The sequence below is a fragment of the Felis catus genome, chromosome C1 (genome assembly GCF_018350175.1).
Source record: "Felis catus isolate Fca126 chromosome C1, F.catus_Fca126_mat1.0, whole genome shotgun sequence".
NCBI classification, from domain to species: domain Eukaryota; kingdom Metazoa; phylum Chordata; class Mammalia; order Carnivora; family Felidae; genus Felis; species Felis catus.
The window spans coordinates 96,366,798-96,390,555 of record NC_058375.1 but is presented as its reverse complement, the minus strand read 5'-3'; the positions used below and the strand labels follow the sequence as shown (position 1 = coordinate 96,390,555).

The following is a 23,758-nucleotide window of genomic DNA, read 5'->3' as shown; positions in this document are numbered from 1 at the left end:
GAAGAAAAGATTGTTCCAGGAAGATCATATTCTAGGCAGAAGGATGAGGATGAGTAGAAATCCTATATATTCTGGCCCACCATCTTAGAAGAGAGTCAGTCTTGTGGCAACAGGAATAAATAGGTCTTTGTGGCCTGCTACCAGTCCAACATCCCCAGGTCTACAAAACTTAAAAACAAGCCAACGAGAGTATGGGCAACTGGTTGGCTCAGTCAGTATAGCATGTGACTCTTGACCTCAGGGTTGTGAGTTCAAGCCCCATGTTGGGTGAAGAATTTACTTAGAAAAATATATATATACTCTAATATATAGAGTATAGAATTAGTAGTAGAGAGGAGGTGAACTTTTCCCAAGGCAGGAATCTCAATGGGTGCCACTGAGTGACCTCAGGTCAAGAGGTAAGAACCTAAGACCCAGGAGGTGACCCACAATACACAAAAGATTTATAGGGGAAAAGGACACCATATTTTTTCCATTAGTATACTTCAAAATAGTGACACAAAAGAAAGGACATGAGAGGCTCCTACACTGGGTTCTTGGCTTTCTAGATAGAAGGGGGTAGAAATGATGCCTCATCTTCCTGTGAATTCTTAGCCATTTTTTTTTTTTTTTGCACCATTGCCTTTGCTAACCCTTCTATGACTGATTACTGTTAAGTAAATCTTTACCTGGTATTTAAATATTCATATGTTTGTTTTCATATACACCATAAACTACTTGAGGGCAGTGATCATATCTCTATACCTTCAATGACAACTAGCCAGTGCCTGTTCTCAGTAGGTCATTAAAAATGTTGATTTGATGTTATAGGAGAATTAGGGTCAACAGCTGCAAGGGCTGGCAATCCATAGGTTTCTGGCCAAGAATTTCCATGAGGCAAGGCAACATTTGGCAATTACAAGGGCATTCCAGTGAAGTGAAGAGGAGTGTCGGATTTTGCAATAGTTCTGCAAATAAGATAGATTTTCTGGAGTGGCTGGGTTCGTGGAAAAACATGTGCTGAATGGCAAAAAGGAATCTGGATTTTCACCTTTACAGTAATCATTGTAGCAAGATATAATCTCTGCTAGATTCAAATAGAAAGGAGTGACATTAATAAGTTTTCTTAGCACTACACAGCATTATGCCATACATGCAGAATATTTTTTTTAATTGTTACTATTGACCTCAAGCTTAAAATCTCAATGGGAATTCAGAGGCATCTCAGTGGCTCAGTTGGTTAAGCGTCCGACTCTTCGTTTTGGCTCAGGTCATAATCCCACAGTTTCATGAGTTTGAGCCGCACACTGGGCTCTGTGAGCCTGCTTGGGATTCTCTGTCTCTGTCTCTCCCCCTTCCGGACTTGTGCTGTCTCTGTCTCTCTCAAAGTTTCTTTAAATAAACTTTAAAGAAAAATCTTAGTGGGAATTCAATGTGTACATACACAAACTAGTTAGAGAACAAGGCAATGAGTGTTACATTGAGTTACAAATTAAACATTATACCATTGCTCTTGAAGATGGATCTTGGGAGTCCCCTAATTTTTGTAGGTCTTTGTTCTTTTGAGCCTTCACAAAGTTCTCTATCCTGTGGACATTTGAAACATAAGACATTTTATTGCTTTAACTCCCCCCCATCCACCTTATCCCCACCTATTAGTATTTCAAGACACCATTTCATATATAGCTGATGTAATAGCATGCTTAGTTCTTAAACTCCTATCTCTCTAGCCTTTGAGCTTGAATCTGTAACCCTAACTTATAGATTAAGCTTTGCTCCAACCCAAGGACCCCAATTCTTCCTGGTAGAAGGACATGAGGAGAATGGGTCATTAGTTCAAAGAGTCAATCTCAAAGACAATCAGGCTTTGGGGTGCTTCCTGTCTTATATTTCTATTCCCCAGTACTTCTCTTGCTGGTAACTTCTCCTTCCCAAAATAGAATTGCAGCCCCCATTGAGGCCTCTGGTTTCTATGGTCAGGTTTTTTGGATATCAACTTTCTGTGCGCCTGAATCTGTGTAAATTGCCTAATGCCCTTTTAGATCCACACCCTGGATCTCACATTCATTTAGGACTTTTTACCATAGATTAAAAACTTTCTACATGGTCCCCAGGGGCTAGTTTTGGTGCCAGAGTCACAGAGAAGGTGGTACACTGGTCGCCCAAGGTTCTCTTATTTCAAATGTTTCTGGGCTACAAGGCAAAAACAAGTGAGAGGCTGCAGTTCTGTGATGGGATCATGGTTATCAGCTTGTTTTATGATCCAAAGAATTGCCTTAGATGATTTGTGCTTTAAAGTGTGAGACAATGTAGACAGAGAGGATCTTTTCTGCACTGCTGGTAGGAATGCAAACTGGTGCAGCCACTCTGGAAAACAGTCTGGAGATTCCTCAAAAAGTTAAAAATAGAACTACCCTACGACCCGGCAATTGCAGTACTAGGTATTTATCCGAAGGATACAGGTGTGCTGTTTTGAAGGGGCACGTGCATCCCAATGTTTATAGCAGCGCTATCGACAATAGCCAAAGTATGGAAAGAGCCCAGATGTCCATCAACAGATGAACGGTTAAAGAAGATGTGGTATACACACACACACACACACACACACACACACACACACACACACACACACACAAACACAACGGAGTATTACCCGGCAGTCAAAAAGAATGAAATCTTGCCATTTGCAACAACGTGGATGGAACTAGAGGGTGTTATGCTAAGTGAAATTAGGGAAAGAAAAATATCATGAGTTCACTCTTATGTGGAATTTAAGATACAAAACAGATGAACACAAGGGAAGGGAAGCAAAAATAATATAAAAACAGGGAGGAGGACAAAACACAAGAGACTCTTAAATATACAGAACAAACTGAGGGTTGCTGGAGGGATTGTGGGTGAGGGGATGGGTTAAATAGTAAGGGGCATTGAGGAAGACACTTGTTGGGATGAGCACTGGGTGTTATACATAAGGATGAATCACTGGGTTCTACTCCTGAAATCATTATTGCACTATATGCTAACTTGGATGTAAATTTAAAAATAAATTAATTAATTCATTAATTAATTTTAAAAAAAAGTGTGAGACAATGAAAGGGGTATTTTGGAAAAAAATTAACATAGCATAAAATGTATCAGATGTCAAGGTGACCATCAAGACACTATATGCCTCAGAACAAATGAGATAATGCAAAGTACCCAGCACAGTTCCTGGCACTCAATGAAAATGTTAGTTGTCTTCCCTTTGCATGTGGATTTTACTGTTTACAGCATGCTTTTGTACATATTAGCCCCCCACCCCAAACCTTAGTAATTTCCCTCAGAGAAGTAACTTGACCCCAAAAACAGTACTTCTGAAAAATGGCAGGGTTGAGAGTCAGACTCAGACCCCAAAGCCAGTTCTCTGCCCGGCACCCAAGACTCTTCTGACTGTGCTGTGTTAGACTGAAGATTGTGTAGGCCTGGATCAGAGTGCTACAATGAGATGGAATCAAAGAATGATCTTGAAGCTCCCGCATAGCTGAGCTTCCTGGGGACTTATTATTGTTTTTTTTTAATATCTTAATTTTATTTAAATCCAAGTTAGATAACAGTGTAATAATGGTTTCAGGAGTAGAATTTAGCAATTCATCACGTACATATAACCCCCAATGCTCTTTCTGAGGCCTTATTATTATACACCTTTATTTGTAAAACACAACAAAAAACCCAATACTTTATTTTACCTATTCCAAGATACATATACTGTCACCTTTTAACATCTCTGAAATTGAGACAATTGGTGTTTTTCAGCTGTTTCCACCACTATGCACTTTCGATATCACTATTGTCTGCTTATCTGCAAATTTGGTTGTTACTCCTGATTGAATGACTAGACAACTAAAACCCAGGGACATTTCAGTCAGCCAACCACTTAAGCAACATTTGCACAAGAAATATGATCCTAGTTGTTGTCTGAAAAACTTCCATTGACACCTTTTTGTATATAGCTTATCAGGCACAAGAGCGCATCAACATCAAAATTTGCGGAATTGATGCCAGAAGGTTGGAAGAAAATCTTACCCCCAAATGGAGCCCTGTTTAAGGACTGCTGCATTGCCACTGCTTTTGATGGCACAGAAGGTAGCACTGTATTGAAAATACAGTATATTGGGGCACCTGGGTGGCTCAGTCAGTTAAGTGTCTGACTTTGGCTCAGGTTGTGTGTTCATGGGTTCGGGCCCTGTGTTGGGCTCTGTGCTGACAACTGGAGCCTGGAACCTGCTTCAGGCTGTGTGTGTGTGTGTCTCTCTGCCCTTCCCCTGCTCATGCTGTCTCTCTCTCTCTCTCTCTCAAAAATAAATAAAACATTTTAAAAAAAGAAAAATTCAGTATATCAATTATTCAGAGTTGAAAAGTTATTCGTTAGATATAAAGACATTTTGGGTTACCTTAACTGAATTGTTCCATTTAATGCACAGCTTTTAAATATAACAAAAATCAATTTTACATACACCTAAATAAGCCCTTTAATAAGGACTGAGTGATAAGAAAGTATTGTGTAACAGATTAACTTGTATCATTAGTTTCTTAGTGGACTATAAAATAATGGTGTGCTCTACAATCTGTGGTGTCTCAGATTCAATGAGAATAGTCATATTACATTTGTGTGTTTCATGGTTTATATATTAACTCATTTTGGTCATCATAATAACCTTGTAATATTAGCAGCAAACTATTAGCCCTAATTCTATCCATGGAAAAATAAGGCAGATTAAATAACCTATTCAAACAGCCAGGATAAGGACTCATCCTTATTTAGTCCTCTAGAATAAGCCTAAAATCCTTTTTTCCCTCTAAAATTACAAGGCTGATATCAATCTTACTACTATATATATATATATATATATAAAAAAAGGCAGCTCTGATGAAAATGAACATAGTAATTCAGGAAAAACATTGAATGTGCCTCCCTTTTGGCAAGGAAAGTGAATTGTCGGAGTTTTAACAATAATAAATCACTATTACAAACAGCCTACTACTCTGCCTAGCACATAAAAGATGTTAAATAAATAATACATGTTGCATTACTCAGGATAGCTAGTGCTGGCTTAACCAACAAAACTTAATTCAGCTAATGCTGAATCTTCTGTGGCTTAACCAACAAAACTTTGTCTCGTGCAGGTCACAGATCTAGCACAAGTTGGCAGGCAGTGAAAGCTGTGTGTCACTCTATTCCACACCTTTACGCAGTAGCCAACATGACTCACATTCTACCATCTTCTAGCTGCACCAAGTGGAACGTCTAACCTCCAAGATTGCTGTGACGGGGTAAAAAGGGTTAGGAAAGGCACATGGGCTTATAACTTGTCTGGTCTGAAAGTGACACCCGAAAGGGATACAAATCACTTCTTTCACAGGCCATTAGGCAGAAGTGATCACAGGACCCTAACCTACCTGAAGGGAGCTGAGAAAAGCAAAGCAGCAATAGAATATTTGGTGAGTACTATCTATACCACAGTAGTCCTATTTCTTGAGGGCAGGAATCTTTTATTTACTGGTATTCCCAAATATCTAGAATTGTGTCTGGCCTACAGTGTTCACTAGCAATTATTAAATGAATAAATGAATGAATTAATAAATGGCATCTGAAGCTGCTTTTCCTCATTTTAACTACGAATCTGCAGTTTCCAGGTAGAATTAGATATGCAAGTTCAGGTTAATATTTCAGAAACACCTAGTGTTAAAAAGAAGAAGCCAGTTTGATAAGTTATTTGAAGTTGGCACACTCATTCTTAAATGTAATTACAAATTACATGAAATCTTTTCTATGGGAGCTTAATGATTCTTTAAATTGACATAAATATGAGGAAATACAATACGCAACTCTAAAACCCAGTTTGGGTTGTTGGTTTCATTTAACAAATGAACACAGACTGCAATCTTCCCAAAAATGATTGCTTAGGGAGTTGGGAACAATTTGCCAGGATAAGAATTTAGATTGTGGTGATACGAGAAGGCAAGCAGCAGTCAGGCATGGGGAAGGCACAATAAGTAGCTGTCCTTTTGGCTCTAATTCAACACCTGTTCTTAACATTACCCACATGATTAGGAAGGCACAGAAGGTTCAATATTTAGTTTTCACAAAGGAATCTCAAAACGATTATAAGATGTAATTCATCATTTATTCAGAGCACCTGGGTGGTTCAGTCGGCTGAGTGTCTGACTTTAGTTCAGGTCATGATCTCATGGTTTGTGGGTTCAAGCCCCACGTCAGGCTTTGCACTGACAGCAAGGAGCCTGCTTGGGATTCTCTCTCTCAAAAATAATTGGGATTCATGCTCTCTCAAAAAGAAACATTTTAGAAAAAGATGTAATTCATCATTTATTCAACTAATGTTTATTAAGCACCAAATACGTGCATGCAGAATGCTTGGTACAGGAGATTCCAGTGCAAAAGACAGATATGAGTCCTACCCCAATGGAACTTATGATCTAATAGAGAAGAGAGACACTGAACAACTATTATAATAAGCATGACATAGGTTGCAAAAGGAGAAGTAACAGGTGCTATTGAGTGAACTGGGAAACTATTGGTCTTCAGCAATAAGAAAGTAGGATCAGTCAGGGAAGATCTCAATAACAGGTGTTTCAGTTTAAATCCAGAAGATAGGGAGGATTTGGCATGAAAAGTCAGGGAAAGAGAATTCCAGATGGAGGGAATAGCTTGTCTTCTCAACCCCACTGTGAAATCTCAACAGGATTACGGGCTCAATCATATAGCTGGAGAGATGGCAGAAATGACTTGTTCAAAGGATGCTGTTTAATAAGTAGCTTAATTAGGACCATAAGCCATATTCGTTACTTTACAGAGCAGGGCACACAATTGTAGAAGGTAGGCTCTTTCCTGACTCAAACATAGCTAAGCCAGTCACTCCTATAGCCCATCAGGTGCATCAGTCAGCCATGAACCAGACTGATGTAACAGATATAAATTTTCAACCTGTTTCACAGCGTGCAGGATGAGAACTAAAGAGCCCTAAAGGCTTTCATGCAGGAAGGGAGGGGTGTGGTGGCAGAGGGGGAAGCTTCATTGGTGAGAGCCAAGCGCTAAAAGCAGCTGCGTGTGACATTTCCATCAACAGCACTCCCTCCCTCATTGTGTATGAGACACACATCAGATGTTCTGGTTTATGATTTCAGCTTCAGAGTACATACCCTTCGAGGTCCAAGCTCATGTATCTCTTCCTGGCATGGTGCCTGCTCATTAACTGGACTAAAAAGCTCATCTAAGAGTGATAACCAAATGCTGAGAATATTGGGGTCCCTTTCTCCTACCCTTAAGGAGGTCTGGAGTCTTGGTTGAGGCAGGCCGACACGCCCAGCCTCTGTACTTGCTAGAAAGTGACAAAGCACAGGCCACCAAAAAGATTCTGTCCAGATGCCAGAACTGTATCAGAACACAAGGTCACATACAGCTGCTGTCTTCCCCCGTTTATATCAGCCTGGAGGACAATCCATTCTCTTTCCCTTGGAGGACACAGTAGAGGCAAACTCTTGGAGGTCCCAGGTAAGTGCCACTTTATCTGTTAGGTAAACTAGACCTAAGGAAAGCTAAGTCTTTGCCTTTTTGTATTGTGTTTACCTCCCCAGGTAAATTAAGGTAGAAAAATCTATTATTTTCAGGGGAGATAACAGGAAAGCCCTTATAGGCCTTTGCTTCTTTGATTCAAGAGCACAGAACCTGAAGTGACTGAGATGTCAGTAAATGGTATGTTTGCACACCAAAACTTAAAAGTGTTCATGATGTTCTGATCATTTGAAAATGTATTACTTTAGAAATTTCTGTTAAGTTTTGGTGGTTGAAATCTGTTACTTGTTCTAAAAATGCTGGGTCATACAATCTCATATTACTTTTCCAAATATGTCATGCAACTATAAAAACCACTGTAAATGGGGCACCTGGGTGGCTCAGTCGGTTAAGCGTCCGACTTCAGCTCAGGTCATGATCTCACAGTCCGTGAGTTCGAGCCCCGCATTGGGCTCTGTGCTGACAGCTCAGAGCCTGGAGCCTGCTTCAGATTCTGTGTCTCCCTTTCTCTCTGCCCTTCCCCTGCTCATGCTCTGTCTCTTTCTATCTCAAAAATAAATAAAACATTTTTTAAAAATCTTAAAAAAAAACCACTGTAAAATAAATGTCAGAGAGTTTTCTTTTTAAAGAGCAAAATTACAATAATAACAATAATTTGTTCTAATCCAAATGACTACAATCTCTGAGCATCAAGGCTGCTTGTTTTATCACTGGGTGGCCACATTTATATAGGGTTGTGTTTTTTTTGTCAGAAATCTTTTCATAACCAGACATTAGACCCAATTTTAGATGATTTGAAAGACGGGTTGGCTTTGGAAGAAGTATGCTAAAGTTAGTAGTGAGGTTTTATCACGGTTTCTTAGTCCACATTATTCCTCAACTGCCACAAGTCCATGTCTGAAGTAGTAATAACAACTTCTCAGTTTAGGGCAAAGTAACTCCTGGTAAATTCATTCATTTAGTCTACAGATATTCAAAGAAAACCTACTATATTCATTGTACTGAATAAAACATGATTCCTGCCTTTTAATATGCAATTTAGTGGAAGCTATTTATACACTAGACTGTAAACTCCAAGGTCAGGTTTTGGATCTGTTGCAATTACCACTTTATATCAAAGTATAGCAGTGTCTGTCTCATGGTAGGTGCTCAGTAAATATTGGTTGAATGTGTATATGTATGAACAGATATGTATACGATGCTACTTTTTAAATATGTATTACATTCTTTGACAACCACATTGTTGATTAAAATCTCATAAACATTTCAACATCATCCATCAATAACTCAGATTTTAGTAGGGCCCATGGAAATAGTTGATTTTCATTTTTACTTCTTGTAATCAGTCTGTGTCTTGGGGAAGGCTAATAGCCCTGGCTGGGGGAAAAGAGAGAGTATAAGAAAAAGGGATATTTAACTCACCATCCTGAAGTTGTATTTCAAGGTTTTATTTCCAATGGGCTATCCTGAAGATAAGTACAAAGTATGTATGTATTTTTTTTTCTTGACAAATGCAGATTCAAAAATAGGAAGAACAGTTATGTTACTACGTTTATTTGAGATATCCTGTATCTTAAACCTTTTCCTCTTTATCCTAAACTTTTTCCATTTCCATTTTTCAGACTTAAAAAACATAGTTGCCAACTATGGCATTATAACACATAAGTAGAAAGGAAGAAAGATGAGATAAAGATCAATCCAAGTATTGTTTGAATTCTAAACACTCTGTGGCCTTGGTTAAGTTTGGACTTAATTTTTTCATCCGTAAAATAGAGGGAGTTGGGTTATTTCTAACCTGTCCTCCAGTTTGAATTTTCTGTGATTTCATCTGACAAGCAAACTCTCCCCTTTGTCATTCTTGTCGTTTGTGGAATCCTCAATTTTTTCCAACTTATTTTTTAATCACCACAGATGCTTAGAATAAAATAGCTTTCTCTATATAGAATGTATGCCTTTTTTTTTTTTACCCCAGGTAATCATGGCACTACTTGAAATTATAAAATATATCCAAATAAAAAAGAAAATACCACTCTATAATCTCACTGAGTTATAATCTTCTAATATTACTTTAGTTTTTTATGCGTATTTGTTTAAAAAATAAAATTGTGATCACTTTGTACTTATTTGAAACCTACATTTTGTTGTTGTTGCTTTAAGAGAGAGAGAGCATGCGCACATGTGTGAGCAGGGGAGGGGCAGAGAGAGGGGAAGAGAGAGTATTCCAAGCAGGTTCCATGCTGTTAGTGAAGAACCTGACACAGGGCTTGAACTTACAAACTGTTAAATCATGACCTGATCTGAGATCAAGAGTCGAATGCTTAACTAAGTCACCTGGGCGCCCCTCTCACGCTGTATTTGTAATCCACTATTAAATACTACAATTTAACTCATCTATTATTGTTAGACATCTAGGTTATTTATAATCTGTGTTATAAATAACACTGTAGTGAACAAATTTGTACAAGAATAAATGATTAGTTCTTAAGAATAAATTTCATAACTAGAGTTACTCCCACTAGCAATTTTCGAGTGCTGGTTTCCAGACACCCTGGGGGTTATAAAACAGGTTTTATAGTTTTTATTTATATTTCTTTTCTGTATTTGTTTTTATTTTAGAGCTAGAGGGAGAGTGAGGGAGAGGGGTAGAGGGAGAGAATCCTAGGCAGACTCCACGCTCAGTGCAGAGTCAGATGTGGGGCTTGATCCCACAACTCTGGTATGACCTGAGTCAAAATCAAGAGCCAGACGCTCAACTGACTCAGCCACTCAGCTGCCCCATGAAACAGGTTTAATAATTTACAGAAATCCTTGCTAATATGCCATGTGAAAAAAACCTTGAGGTTCTAGACTTTGTAATTTAGAGGAGCCCTTGTCAATATACATATCTGGTTATTACTGAATATTTTTCTATTTGGTTTTGGTCATTTGCACTTCTTTTTTTGGTTAAGTGTCTACTCCATTACTTTGTTCATTTCTCCACTTGCTCACCACTTTCCTTTTTGAGACACCTCAAAATGCCTCATTATTTTTGATGGGATAAATTTTATAAGGTGCCCTGCAGATTCAGGGAGATTCAAAGTTGTTTTTGGAGATCATAATCATCATAATTATGGTCCCAGACCAAACTTCAACTGTCCCCCCCCCTTTTTTTTTTTTAGTTTTCCTCTGAACTATCCATGAACCATTTTATGATTTTGTTTTGCATTTTATTTATTTTTTAATTTTATTTTAACGTTTATTCATTTTTGAGAGAGAGAGAGAGCAAGCATGAGTGGGAGAGGGTCAGAGAGGGAGACACAGAATCCAAAGCAGTCTCCAGGCTCTGAGCTGTCAGCACAGAGCCTGATGTGGGGCTCGAACTCACAGACCATGAAATCATGACCTGAGCTGAAGTTGGGCGCTTAACCAACTGAGCCACCCAGGCGTCCCTGTTTTGTTTTGCAATGTAAATCACAAACTTACCAATAAATCATTTGAGGACTCTTTTCTGGAGCACCGTATCTTGAATTAAAGTACTAAGAACTTCATTAATTTTGTGCATTGAAACATTAATAAATCTTAAACATTGGTAGGCCAATACTAGATAAATTGGCAGGACATTAGCACATTGTGGGTATTCAATTTTAAATGTACAATTTATTATAGTGTATGTATCAAAATTATGGCAGCAAAAGAAAAGATTTACATTCAGGTATGTACCTACAATTTGATTCAGCACATTGTGTGTGTGGACTAGCTAGGTAAATAAATAGGCAAACACCTTGAAGTGGCTACCTTCACCAGAACTTAAAAAAATAAAAATAAAAAAAATAATAATAATAAATAAATAAGTCTTCTGTGGCCTAACAAATGTGGTGCTCTTTAGAGCCTTTAGGATATTAAGCTAGAAGCACTGGAAACCCACAGAACCCCCTTGCTGGGCTCTGACTTACTGGCTCAGCAGGTTATTGTTGATTGTTGATCATTCAAAAGAACAAGTTGTAATTCACTGGCCATGTACGGAATAACAAAGCACATCTTCACATAACTTACTGTCCCTTTACCTTTCTCTGAGCCTGTGTCTATTCTTTTTTGGAATATATCTTTTAATTTCTCTTGTGTTTTGGGTTGTTTCATGTGTATAACTATTTTTAGAATTTGTTTTTTAGAAAAGACAAAAGTTTGTGTTACTTTTTGATTCTGTAACAAACACTGTCCTTACTGACATTAAGGAAATCACTTCAAGGTCTTTTCTGGGACATCCTGTTTTTTCATTTAACTAACACTTTAATATTGAAATGTGTTGGTTGTGATGTTGAAATTAATCCAATGTACCAAAAGAGCAATAAATCTTAGAACCAGTTAAGTGAAAAACAGAGAGAAACATGGGGTGCCTGGGTGGCTCAGTTGGTTAAATGTCTGACTTTGGCTCAGTTCATGATCTCATGGTTTGTGAGTTCAAGCCCCGCATAGGGCTAATTGCTTTCAGCACAGAGCCTGCTTCAGATCCTCTGTCCCCTCTCTCTCTGCACCTCCCCTGCTGGTTTTCTCTCTTTCTCTCTCAAAATAAACTTAAAAAAAAAAAAAAGAGGGACAGAATATTATATGCAGTATGCCACCATAACATAAAAAATGTGTATCTATATACATAGAATACAGGAGGATACAAAGTACCAAAATGTTAGTATTAATATTGGTTTTCTACCAGGTGAGATGAATGGCTGGGTATCAGGGGTGCAGGGTTTCCTTTTCACTGTATACTTCTTGTACCTTAAAATTTTTATTCCATGTACAGGAATTAACAATTTAAAAATAGAATTTAATAAAAATTTTATTACACATAGTAGGCACTCAGTAAACACGGAGTGAAAGACTAAATGAATAAATGGATGAATTAAGTAAAATGAATCAGTGCCTTACACTTGCCCTTGCACTTAAAACTTGCACAAAAGCCTTGTGTAATCCATAATGTATAGCAGTGGCGTTATGTGCCAAAACCACAGCAAAGTCTTAAGGCTGTAAATGGTCAATATCTGTAAATCTTCAGAAACGGCAGAATTGTGATATCACCAAGAAAGGAGCTTTGGTTGGCAGAACAGCATTTTTGTAAGTGTGTTCTAGGCTAGTGCCTTAAAAATTCCTCAGTAAACAAAGCCAGATTATCCTCCACCGCCCAGGTCTGTGAACCACCACTCTGGCAGAAACACCTCTTGTGGTCTGGAAGTAAGTGTACTAACTCCATTATTAAAGAGTCAGGTCCCAAGCTTGTCTAATGGCAGTTTTATCAACCTTCATCTCACTGCTAAGCAGTGCAATTTCCCAATTGCATGAGACTGAATGGCTTTTTAAAACAGAAATCAAGACCGAATGGGGAGAAAAACTATTATCACTTTGTTAGATTTCTAAATGGAAACAACCCATTATATATTACAAAGAAGTTTCATAATGTAGATGGTCCCTGACTTAGGGTGATTGGACTTAACGATTTTTTTGCCTTACCCATGGTGTGAAAGTGATACATTCAGTAGAAACCGTACTTCCAAATTGTGATCTTTTTCCAGGCTAGTGATATGCATGCAGTATGATCCTCTCCCATGAAGCAGGGCAGGGGCAGTGAGCTGCAGCTCTGTCAGCCCTGTGATCGTGAGGGTAAACAACCCCGTGCTTACAGCCACTTTGTACCCACACATCCGTTCTGCTTCTCACTTTCAGTATTCAATAAATTACATGAGATATGCAACACTTTAGTATAAAATAGTCTTGTGTTAGATGATGTTGCCCAACTGTAGGCTAACATAAGTGTTCTGAGTAGGTTTAAGGTAGGTTAGGCTAAGCTATGATGTTCAGTAGGTTAGGTATATTAAAAAATGCATTTTCAACTTAGGATATTTTCAATTTACAATGGATTTATTAGGATATAACTCCATCATAATATCCAGGAAGATCTGTTATCTCCCTACATTTGCTGAGGAAGCTGGTCCTAATATTTTTCTGAAAAATACTAAAAGGTAGGGCAGACAGACTTCAAATCAACATGTTTATTGTATCTCTCACTTCGGTGAAGGTGAGCAAGGATTTACACCAACTGCAAAATTACTTTAGGCTTTGTTTACTTCTTTATGTCCTAAGATAAGCAAAGCAGCAACCTGCTGTGTGTATTCAGGTCAAGCCTTAGGGACAAGCATGGATGGAAAAAGTGACAGTTTCCTGGAGTCAAAATAATAAAGGATGAGAGTGGAATTCTAGCTATTCTTGTTGGGGAGATGAAGGCTGAATTGTGGAATTCACTGTAACACAGATTCTGAAAGAGGTTTGCCAAAAAATTAAGGATGACTGGATAAAAGTGGTTTTACATTGAGCAATTCTGTGTGAAACGTTTACAACGGCGTCTAGCACAGACTTTTTATATAAATGTTAGTTGCCATTTACCATCATCATCATTACATTGAGACTCACCGTTTTAAAATACTCGAGTTTTTATTAGCCATATGTAGGCCTGTATAAGGCAATCTGCAGGATACCATGAGAAGAAACAGTCCTTGTTTGTAAGAAGTTTATAATGATACATCTTGAAGGAGAAAAGATAGAAAGTTAAATTGTTAAAGAAAAAAAATATTTAGTTTCTTTGAGGCAGTGTCTTTTGCTAGTTTAGCTGGAGTCCTGCATCAAAGGCTGAGAAAAGTTCATAGCTTGTTCTTTCCCAAACAAGTTAAAAACAGAGATCATTATTATTTAAAATAAAACAGAAATTATAGTAGTAATTTATTGCTTTTCAACAATTCTGGTGTCATAAATCTAACTGAACCAAACTCCACATATATCTTGAATATAAGAATCAAAATTCTCAGGAAAGTGAGGCACTTTCATATAGTGAGTCTACAGCACAGTCCTTTTTCTTTTTTTTTTTTTTTTTTTTCTGATAAGGGTAGAATACCAAGATGAAAAGACCAGGAAAAGATTGCCTAGAGACCTAGATACACGGGACTGTCCTTAGCTTTCATGTATGTATACCTCCATTTCTGAACACGTTTATTTTTGGATTATCTTCCAGTCTATGAAAAGAAAGGGAAGTGGGATAAAAGGAACTGTACTACACTACACTGGATAACCAAAAGGTGGCAAATGTTCTTCAGTCAAACATGTCTTGCTAACTCTCTGAAAAGGAGTAGGCAAAAATCTTTTTGAAAAGAAAGCCTGGGTTGGCTCAGTGGCTCAGTCAGTTAAACATCCCACTCTTTTTTTTTTTAAGTTTATTTATTTTGAGGTGGGGGAAGGGCAGAGAGAGAAGGAGGGAGACAGAATCCCAAGCAGGGTCCACACTGTCAGCACAGAGCCCCAAGTGTCCAACTCCCGATTTCGGCTCAGGTCAAGATCTCACCTGATTTGTGAGATTGAGTCCCATGTCAGGCTCTGCAATGACAGCAAGGAGCCGCCTTGGGATTCTCTCTCTCCCTCACCCTTTGCCCCTCCCACAGGTATGCTCTCTCTCTCTCTCAAAATAAATAAATAAACTTTAGGGGGCAAAAAAAGCGCCTTAATTTCTAGTAGAGATTGTCCTGGAAAGGTTAACTTTCCAAACTGACAGGAAATCATACCAAACACTAACACATAATTTAAATTTCTCTTCAACATACAAGAGAAAAATCTATCCTTGATTTTTCTATTAGGCCTTTCATACCTAGCTTAAAATACACCCTGTTCTTCACTCACCCTAGCTTTCCCTCTTCAGGTGAAAATTAAGGAGAAATTTTATTTGCTTTGCTAACTCGAAGAAAAGTTTTCTACATGGAGAATGTTTAATTTAGATCACAACATGTTTATATGGCTATCTGATATTGTTAAGGTAATTTCTGAATTCTGAAGCTTTTGCATTCTTAATAGTGGATAACTCATTAGGGATTTAGAATACATGAATTTTACTCCCTTTTTATTTATTCTTTATTTTAAAGAGAGAGAGAGAGAGAGAGAGAGGGAGAGAGAAGAGAGAACATGAGCAGGGTACGGGCAGAGGGAGACAGAGAATCCAAAGCAGGCTCTACATTCAGCATGGAGCCTGATGTGGGGCTTACTCCCACGATCCTGGGATCAAGACCTGAGCCAAAATCAAGAGTCTGATGCTCAACTGACTAAGCCACCCAGGCTTCCCGGAATACCTGAATTTTTAAAATACAAAGACTGCATACAAGTTTGCCTGAGGTCTGTAATACTTCAGGGATCCACTAAGAGCCCTTCCTTCCATCCATGGGTTGGTAAGACTTGTGAATATGTAATGTTAAAAAATAATTAAAAGAGATCTAGGTCTTCCCTAGGAGATACAGCAAGACATGGAATTTAATTGTCAAGCCAATGCTTTTCCCAAAATAATCATGTGCCCCCATAAAGGAAATAGGAAATGAAACATTTAATTTGGATTTGGAGGTGGCCTTCCTAAGCAATTTGCTCAAGTACAAACAATAATTACATAGAAAGAACCTGATTATAAATATAATTATGAAACCTGATTAATTCACAATCAGTGGGGAAGCTAAATTGCATTACAAGGAGGTTTGAATTATATAATAGAATTACTAAAATTACTCCCTTGTTGGTCTATCTGCCTCTCCTGTATTTCCATGTTGTCCTGTACACAAGTTACCAGGTAGGAGAAAGTGTCTTCTATGAAGAAACAGCGTACAAAAGATAGAAGGCTCAGGGTTGAGACTTTAAAACAACCCTGCGTTTTCTGCCTCCTATTATCCACCTCATCACTACCCTTCTATTCTTCTCTATGACCTCAGGATTTTGAACAAAATAAAATGAAAATGCCTAGTATTTAACACAGGCTAAGTAAAATAGACCTAGGTTTAAATCTCAGCTTAATAGGGGCGCCTAGGTGGCTCAGTTGGTTAAGTGTCCAACTCTTGTTTTCAGGCTCAGGTCGTGACTTCACGGTTCATGGGACTGAGCCCCATGTCAGGCTCTGCACTGATGGCAGAGCCTGCTTGGGATTCTCTCTCTCTCTTTCTCTGGACCTTCCCCACTCTCTCTCACTCTCAAAATAAATAAACGTTAAAAAAAAAATCTCAGCTTTTCTTTAGTATATGTGCTACCAAAGTGAGCACAATCTCAGCTTTATAGTACTTGTCAGGTAAAAAAAACCTTAGTGATGTTATCTGCAAATTTGGGGAGATGGGATGGGATTTCCCTAGATTCTTGACAGAAAAACCTGTTTAGGTTTAGGTGCATGGCTGCAGTGATGAAGAGTTCTCCCCAATGACTCTTGGAGTCCATCTGTCTCTCATTCTACTGGATTCCGTAAGTGAGCTATGTTGCCGACATAGTCTGAATCATGTACTCCCATGTTATGGTTGAAGCACGTCTGGGCTGTTTCATGCATGATGTGGTCACACCTGCATTGGTCAAAAGAATGACTAGTGAACCATAGGAGATATACAAGATGGGAGTTAGGGGGCTCTCAGATTAACTTCATCTTTTCATTGCAAACAGAAGCAAAACCCTATTACCAGCCTGTCTGGGCCTAATGGAATATGAGAGGAAGGCGTATGCAGTCTTCTACTTAGATGTTTACACCTGATGAGTCTTACCTGTTGCAATTTATGTCTTTGTGCCTCTTGTTAACTTCCTGCAGCATTTAACTTTTCTAGATTCTTGTTCCCACTGATGTGGCTATGGTGAGTATACAAACAACAAGGTGTGTGTGCATGGTGGGGACGAGAGACTGGTGAAAACAATGGCTGAAACAGAAATGGTGTATTCTTTTTTTTTTTTTTAATGTTTATTTATTTTTCAGAGAGAGAAAGCATGAGCAGGGGAGGGGCAAAGAGAGAGGGAGACACAGAATCCAAAGCAGGCTCCAGGCTCTGAGCTGTCAGCATAGAGCCCAACACAGGGCTTGGGCCCACGAACTGTGAGATCATGACCTGAGCCGAAAGTCAAGATGCTTAACTGACTGAGCCACCCAGGTGGCCCCAGAATGGTGTATTCTGAGCTTGATGAGAGTTACTATACTTCTGGCCCTGAGGTACTGAGCAGGCCAGCAGTCCTCAAAGTTGGTAGCATAGTACAAAGGGTATTCCTCTACTACAAGATTTTCCAGTTTCTTTCTTGCTACTAGATTAGAGGTGATAAATAGTCAGAGGTATATATGCACACCTAGAAGACTTAAAGAGGGCTCTACCAAAACAGGATAAAATTAAAGCCCTCAGTGTGAGACTATGAGTTTGAAGACACTAGAGAGAATTGTCTATAAGCAGTTAGCTTGGCATCTGAGGCTGAAGGCTGTCCACCGTCAAGAGTATAGTGGGCCATTTCAGTCACTGTAGCCATGATCAAAATGGAACCATGGCCTGAGATGAGAGAAAATTGTGGAAGAAGTTGTCAGGAAATCCACTGGGTCTCTTAAACTTGAATCTTGATCTGCCAAAGGTGACAACAAAAGGAGAATCTCCACATAGGGAGGAGACTGCCAAATCTTGTTACTAAGACTCTTGTTCTGACTTAAACTTTTCCTTGGGGAAACTTTCATAAATTATCACTGACACCACGAGGAAGACTGGGGGTTGGGAGCATTCCCTTTTCTTTCTTTCTTTCTTTCTTTTTTTTTTTTTTTTTTTTTTTTTAAGACATAGAGTGTGAGCAGGGAGAGGGGCAGGGGGGACACAGAGAGAGAATCCCAAGCAGGCTCCATGCTGAGCCTCAATCCCACAACTCCCAGGATCATGACCCAAGCTGAAGTCAAGTGCTCAACCGAGTGAACCACCCAGGCACTCCTTACCTGCTTCTTAAATAGCTCAGCAGAGCTCAAGCTGGAACAGACTAGCTGCTGTAATATGTGTTTGGCCTCCTCCCTACTGCCTGCCCATTCCTCATTTTCAATCCTCCACACAATTTCCTATCACTATTGTTTTCCCCTTCATACTGATTAAAAATAAAGTATTAGGAGTTTAAAAAACTCTATTTTCTTCTGCATTATTGAACAATGTATGATGTAAAAATGTCCAGTAAACTTGTACTGTGGTTAGTATTATTTAGGGAAGGGCTTCATGAAGCACATTTGAAACATCTGAACTTTGAGGCCTAGATGGGTATGGTCACTTTCACCATGCTGCTCACCACTCCTTATACTGGGCTTGGTTACCTTTTCCTAGTCCTTGAAGGCTTTTCAATTTTCAATCGGTGATTTAGATTAAACTTGGCTAAAATTCAGGGATAAGGTAGAGTGATGCATCAATCAACAGACTTACAAAACATGAGTACTTACCTTCCCTTTTGGGTATCCACAGAAGCCTGTCAGCCTGGCTCCTACTAGGCAGCTCTGTGGCACAGGCCATTTCCCTTATGTAAGTGGGGAGGGCCCTCAACATTTTCTAACTCCTCTAAGTTCAAACCCTGAAAAGGTAAATCCACCAGTGCCACCTTCTATCTGTTCTATGTTCCAAGTTTTTCCTGTATGAGGACCTTCTTCTTCTTTGAATGACTGATAAGAATGTCTTATTTAAGGAAACTCTGCACCCTACCCAAAGGTAGATATACCTACCAAAGAGGTATAACTTCACTCTATGGCCGTAAAAATAATCCTACCAAAGCACAGCAGGCATAACATCTGAACTCATGGTTTGTGCAAAATGTAAGGTGGTGGGGGGAGGGAGGAGGCTTCACTCTATTAATACACAGCTCAGAAGTGAGGTTGGTAGCCCCAGGACCTCACTTGGGCACAGGTGTCATAGATATTGCGTGGCACGGGGCACTGTGGCAGATTCACAGTTCTCAGAGGTCACCACAGATTAAGCTCATGCTTTATTTAAGCCTCATCTCATTCACCAGTGCAGCAGCATCAAGGTCCAGTTAGAACACCCAGGTCTGGCTACCCAGGCAGGCGGATACATAAAGCTAATCATTATGATCTAAGAGGTCTCCTTCATTGCATGCACCCCTCTTCTAACTCACATCAAGCTTGAGGTGCAGCTGTTCAGAATTTCCAACTGCCTGCTGCTGCTGTTGGGTAAGAGCCATAAGATCCAAGTTCTCACAATGAAAGATCTCACAGCATGGAATATAGGCGCCAGGACACCCAGAACTTCCTGGAATACAGGTAATCTTAAAATTAAGCTTTAAAAAATATGTCCCAATGTTTCCACCCCCAGCTTACTGCCTAGAGGCTCACAACTATCCCAAATTCAGATAATCAGGGAGTAGTTTCCTGCAGTGCACTTTCTGGTTTCAAAGGCAGATTTTGTGGCCAACAGCTTTTATAAGGATTGTTTAGCCCTGTGATGGGTAGAAGGAAACTAGAACAGGATCTTCCTAAATCAAGAGGTCTTCAAACTCTAGGGATTAGTTTCCTATGGTATTAATAGTTATGTATAACCATTTCTGCTCCTGTATTTTTGGTGAAAACTAAATGAATACTTCCTGATGATTCCAGAAAATATTATATGCCCTTAAGCAAGTTAACTTCTTGTATCTGTATCTGTCTGTAAAATGGGGATTATAACAGTACCTAGTTCATAGTATTTTTATGAATAGTAAATGAATTACTATATGAAGTGCTAAGATCAATGCCTGGCATATAGTAAGCACTCCCTAATTATAACACCAATTTATTATTATTATTATTATTATTATTATTATTATATTTCCAATCCCTACCCCATCTGCCTAGAATACTAAAGACAGGAAGAAAGGGAGGGAAGGAAGGAGGGAGAAAGGTAAAAGGAAGGAAGAAGCCCAGGGTTAGCCAGGATCAAGGAGGTAGACAGGTCTGGCAAATATGGAGGGCCATGCGTAGAAGGAATGCTTACTAGGAAAGATCCTAAACAATGATATAGATTAGAAAGAGCATAGACCAAAACTGTCTCTGTGCTGGCAGAGAGAAGCAGCAGGAGACAAGCTGTATCAAACCACGAATGGAGTAAGGGTATAGGAACTGGACTGCCACATACAAACAGAGCCTCAGACAATTTGGTTGAAAGCAAATTTCAAATTTCATTTTCTATATTGTTTTGAGTTATAAATTATAAATGGGGAATTTTTCTTAATCAATTAAGTATTGTTGTGTTTATAATAAAAAACCCTTTCCTGCTTTGTTGGTGCTAGTGAAATGTGAGTAACAGCATCTTCCTATTTCCTAACACAGACAAATGATGGAATAATGAAGGGGAATGTAAGTGTAGTATTTTAATTCCAGAAAAAATAAATTATAATTTTATTATTTTCCTTTTTAGATAAAGCAACTGGATAACTTACTCAGCTTAAATAGTAACTGTTGCACATTTTCAAATTTTTTGCATTTCTCATCCCATTACAAATTTCTGGTTATAACTCTTACCTTAAAATCTTCAGAAGTTTTGCTCACTTAACAAGCTGGCCAACAGCAGATTACCCATGCATCATCCAGTCTATCAGCCTCTAAAACAGGAAGGTGAATCTGAAGAATTTCATGATAAAACCAAAAGCCACTAGAGAATATCATGCCTTCTCCGGTTTTGATGTAATGATTCTGAAAGACCCCACCGTGAAATGCTTTTTATCTTAAAGATTACTTGGTACATGCCATTTATTATATGAGTGACCTTAGAAAAATCTTTTAGCTCTCTGGACCTTAATTTCCATTTCCGTAAAATGTGGTGGGTTGTGTCAGATGATCTTCAACCTCCTCTCGGCTCTAAATTTCTGATCCTGCAACTACAATTTTATTCTTCGATGTCTCATGGATTAATCAGGAAGAAACTTGGCAGAAAAACATTTTACCTGTATTATTTCATCAGTTTTGCCAGCTCACCCACCCTGTTTCTACTTTTTCAGCTAAGAACCTTTTCCTTGCTTTTGATCTTTCCCTCTTATGCACTTTATGAACAAATTATAATGTTAATCATAAACACTTGTGGAGTGCTTTCCAAGTTTTACCAACCCCTTCTGCATATACTCTTACTTGATTATCACAATAGCTTGGGCTGATAGATATTATCTCCAATTTACCTGGCCCAGAAGAGTTCAATGGTTCAATGAATTAACTGTCCAGAGTAACACCAATAGTAAATTATGGGAACAAACCTTCTGATCCCAAAGTATGTACTCTTCACAACACTACAGTTTCTACTAGGGACAGATCCAGATTTTGTAGAGCATGCAGCATGCACAATTTTGGTGGACATTTTCAAGAAAAGGAATACAAAATTACAATAGAACACTAATATAATCCTGTGAACACATTGTTAGGGCCCCTGTCAGGTCCTGGAAGGGGTCTATTCAAGTGAAGTGCCTTTAGGATTAATCTTTAGGGCTCGGTTTCACGGGTTTCCACAGTTATACAATTATTTAGTGCTTACTTTCTGCCAAACACTTAAGTAAATAGTATTTTTATTATAACAACCCTAGGAGGTAGGTACTATCCTTGTTTTACAGACAATGAGGCTTAGAGAGTAAAATAATTTGCCTAAGGATATAGAGCTTATAAGTGCCAAGTATCAAAATTGAAACTGTGGAGATCTGGCTCCTGGGTTGATAATATAAACCCATCCCACCCTATATAAGTCTTCTTTTCGGGTTTCCTAGAATCATCTTAATCTACTGCTTCCCACTCCATTCTATAGTTCGGGCCCTGATAAGCTCATGTCCAAACCAGTCCCATGTTGTCTCCTTAGCTCAATTCTCCTACCATCTACCATGAATGCTGCTACCACCCTAATGATCCTAAAGCACTACTGTTCTAAGTCCTAGACACCCCCATGGCCTAAAGTGCCTTCCTTCTCAGCATTTATCAAAGGTGAGAAGCAATTAATTACTGCTCATACACAGTACTTGGCCATAGATTCCATACCGTCTTCTAAGGTGTTGAACTATTACTGAAAACTTTTCGTTGTGTGAAACAGAAGCAGAGTGGGTAAGGGGAAAGCACAATCACCTCTCAGTACCGGACCTTCAATCCCCACTCTTCAATCTCAGTTCTTCACTTGTAAAACAAAACCTTAGAGCCAATCTCACAGGGTTTTTGTGAGAATCAAGGGTGGGAGGAGGAAGGAAGGACTCGGTTGGGGGAAAGAGCAAATGGTCATCAAATGCTGGCTGATTTCTTCTGCCTGAATGGGAGATTGCCCCTAAAATTTGTAAACTCTCTGAAGGCAGGGGCCTTCATACATTTTTGGTATTTCCTGAAGGCCAACTTCAGAGACACCTCATAATTATTCAATCCGATCACTTAAACAGAACCACTTCCCCTGTCAGGACTTGCTCAAGAAACTACAATGGCTCTTAGGACAAAATCTGGCTCTGGAGTCTGACTGTAGGTGTTGGCCACTTACTCTGTGACCTCTGGAAGGTTACTTAACCTCTCTTGAGCCTTAGGTCCCTTATTTGTAAAATGTTAATAATAGTTACCGACCTCATAAGATTATGAGGATAATTCAGGTGAACTGCTAAGTATATAATCGGTTCCTCAAAACTGCTAGCTCTGATTATGTCCTGTCCCGAACATTCGGTGTCCATAGAAATTTGGCTTTTTCATTCCCTTGTCTCCCCGTTTCTGGCATACACACCTTCCCCCTAGAGACGGGGGTCGCCACCCTCTGAGCCGCTCTTCTTTCCGGGTTCCTGTGTTTAACCACCACCATCCACCAAATACCACAGGGCAGGCTCTGTATTAAGAAAGTTCCATAAATTCGTCAAAACCACCAAAAGCGCCTATGAGGTCGGATCTACTACTGTTGCCATTTTAGAGAACAGGAAACAGGCCCTGAGGGTTTGGGTGACTTCTCCGAGTTCACCCAACTCTGCGGAGGCCACAGCCCGCGCTCGCACCGCCCGCCCCTCGGCCTCTTCCCGGGCCCGAGGTGCACCCGCATCCATTCACACCCCGCCCAGCCCCTCCTCTTCCAGCAGCTTCCCGGCTCCCCCGCGCGCCCGCCCGTCGCCCCCCACACCTGAGTCAGGCCCCCGGGGGTACGCCCCATCCGTCCTTCGCGGCTTTTCCCTTTTCTCTGCCAGAGACTGAGGGGTAGGCCGGCGCCGGCGTCCCGCACGCGTGTAAGTCACCGCGAGCTCCTTGGACTGAGGACCTGAGGGGCGAGCTCCGCAGAGGAGCCCTGCGGCTCCGTCCGCGCCGCGTAGCGGGGGTGCAAATCGCGGGTCGTGCTGAGCCGCCGGTCACGTGGCGGGGAGGGGGCGCCGGCGCGCGCGGGCGGGCGGGCGCGCGCGCCTGCGAGCGTGTGGAGGCGCGAGTCGCGGTTCGGGCGT

General features: G+C 39.7%; 1 protein-coding gene and 1 long non-coding RNA gene across 3 annotated transcripts in view; one reads left to right on the top strand and one right to left on the bottom strand.

The window, feature by feature from the left end:
• Nucleotides 1–7,399: 7,399 nt before the first annotated feature.
• LOC101099065 (monocarboxylate transporter 1) overlaps nucleotides 7,400–23,758 on the top strand; it is a 62,987-nt gene continuing 46,628 nt past the window's right edge. Inside the window, exon 1 of one of the 2 annotated variants that reach the window (XM_045033307.1) lies at nucleotides 7,400–7,528. The gene's annotated coding sequence lies outside the window, so the exon portion shown is untranslated. Of the gene's footprint in view, nucleotides 7,529–19,450; nucleotides 19,620–23,758 lie in introns of those variants that run through there. The other variant, XM_045033308.1, reaches the window with a different exon arrangement.
• LOC102899281 lies at nucleotides 15,906–23,712 on the bottom strand. The gene is made up of 4 exons (XR_890645.4): nucleotides 23,446–23,712; nucleotides 23,062–23,160; nucleotides 20,856–20,935; nucleotides 15,906–16,917 (listed from the first exon to the last, which is right to left on the bottom strand). It is a non-coding gene; the product is annotated as an uncharacterized LOC102899281 (long non-coding RNA).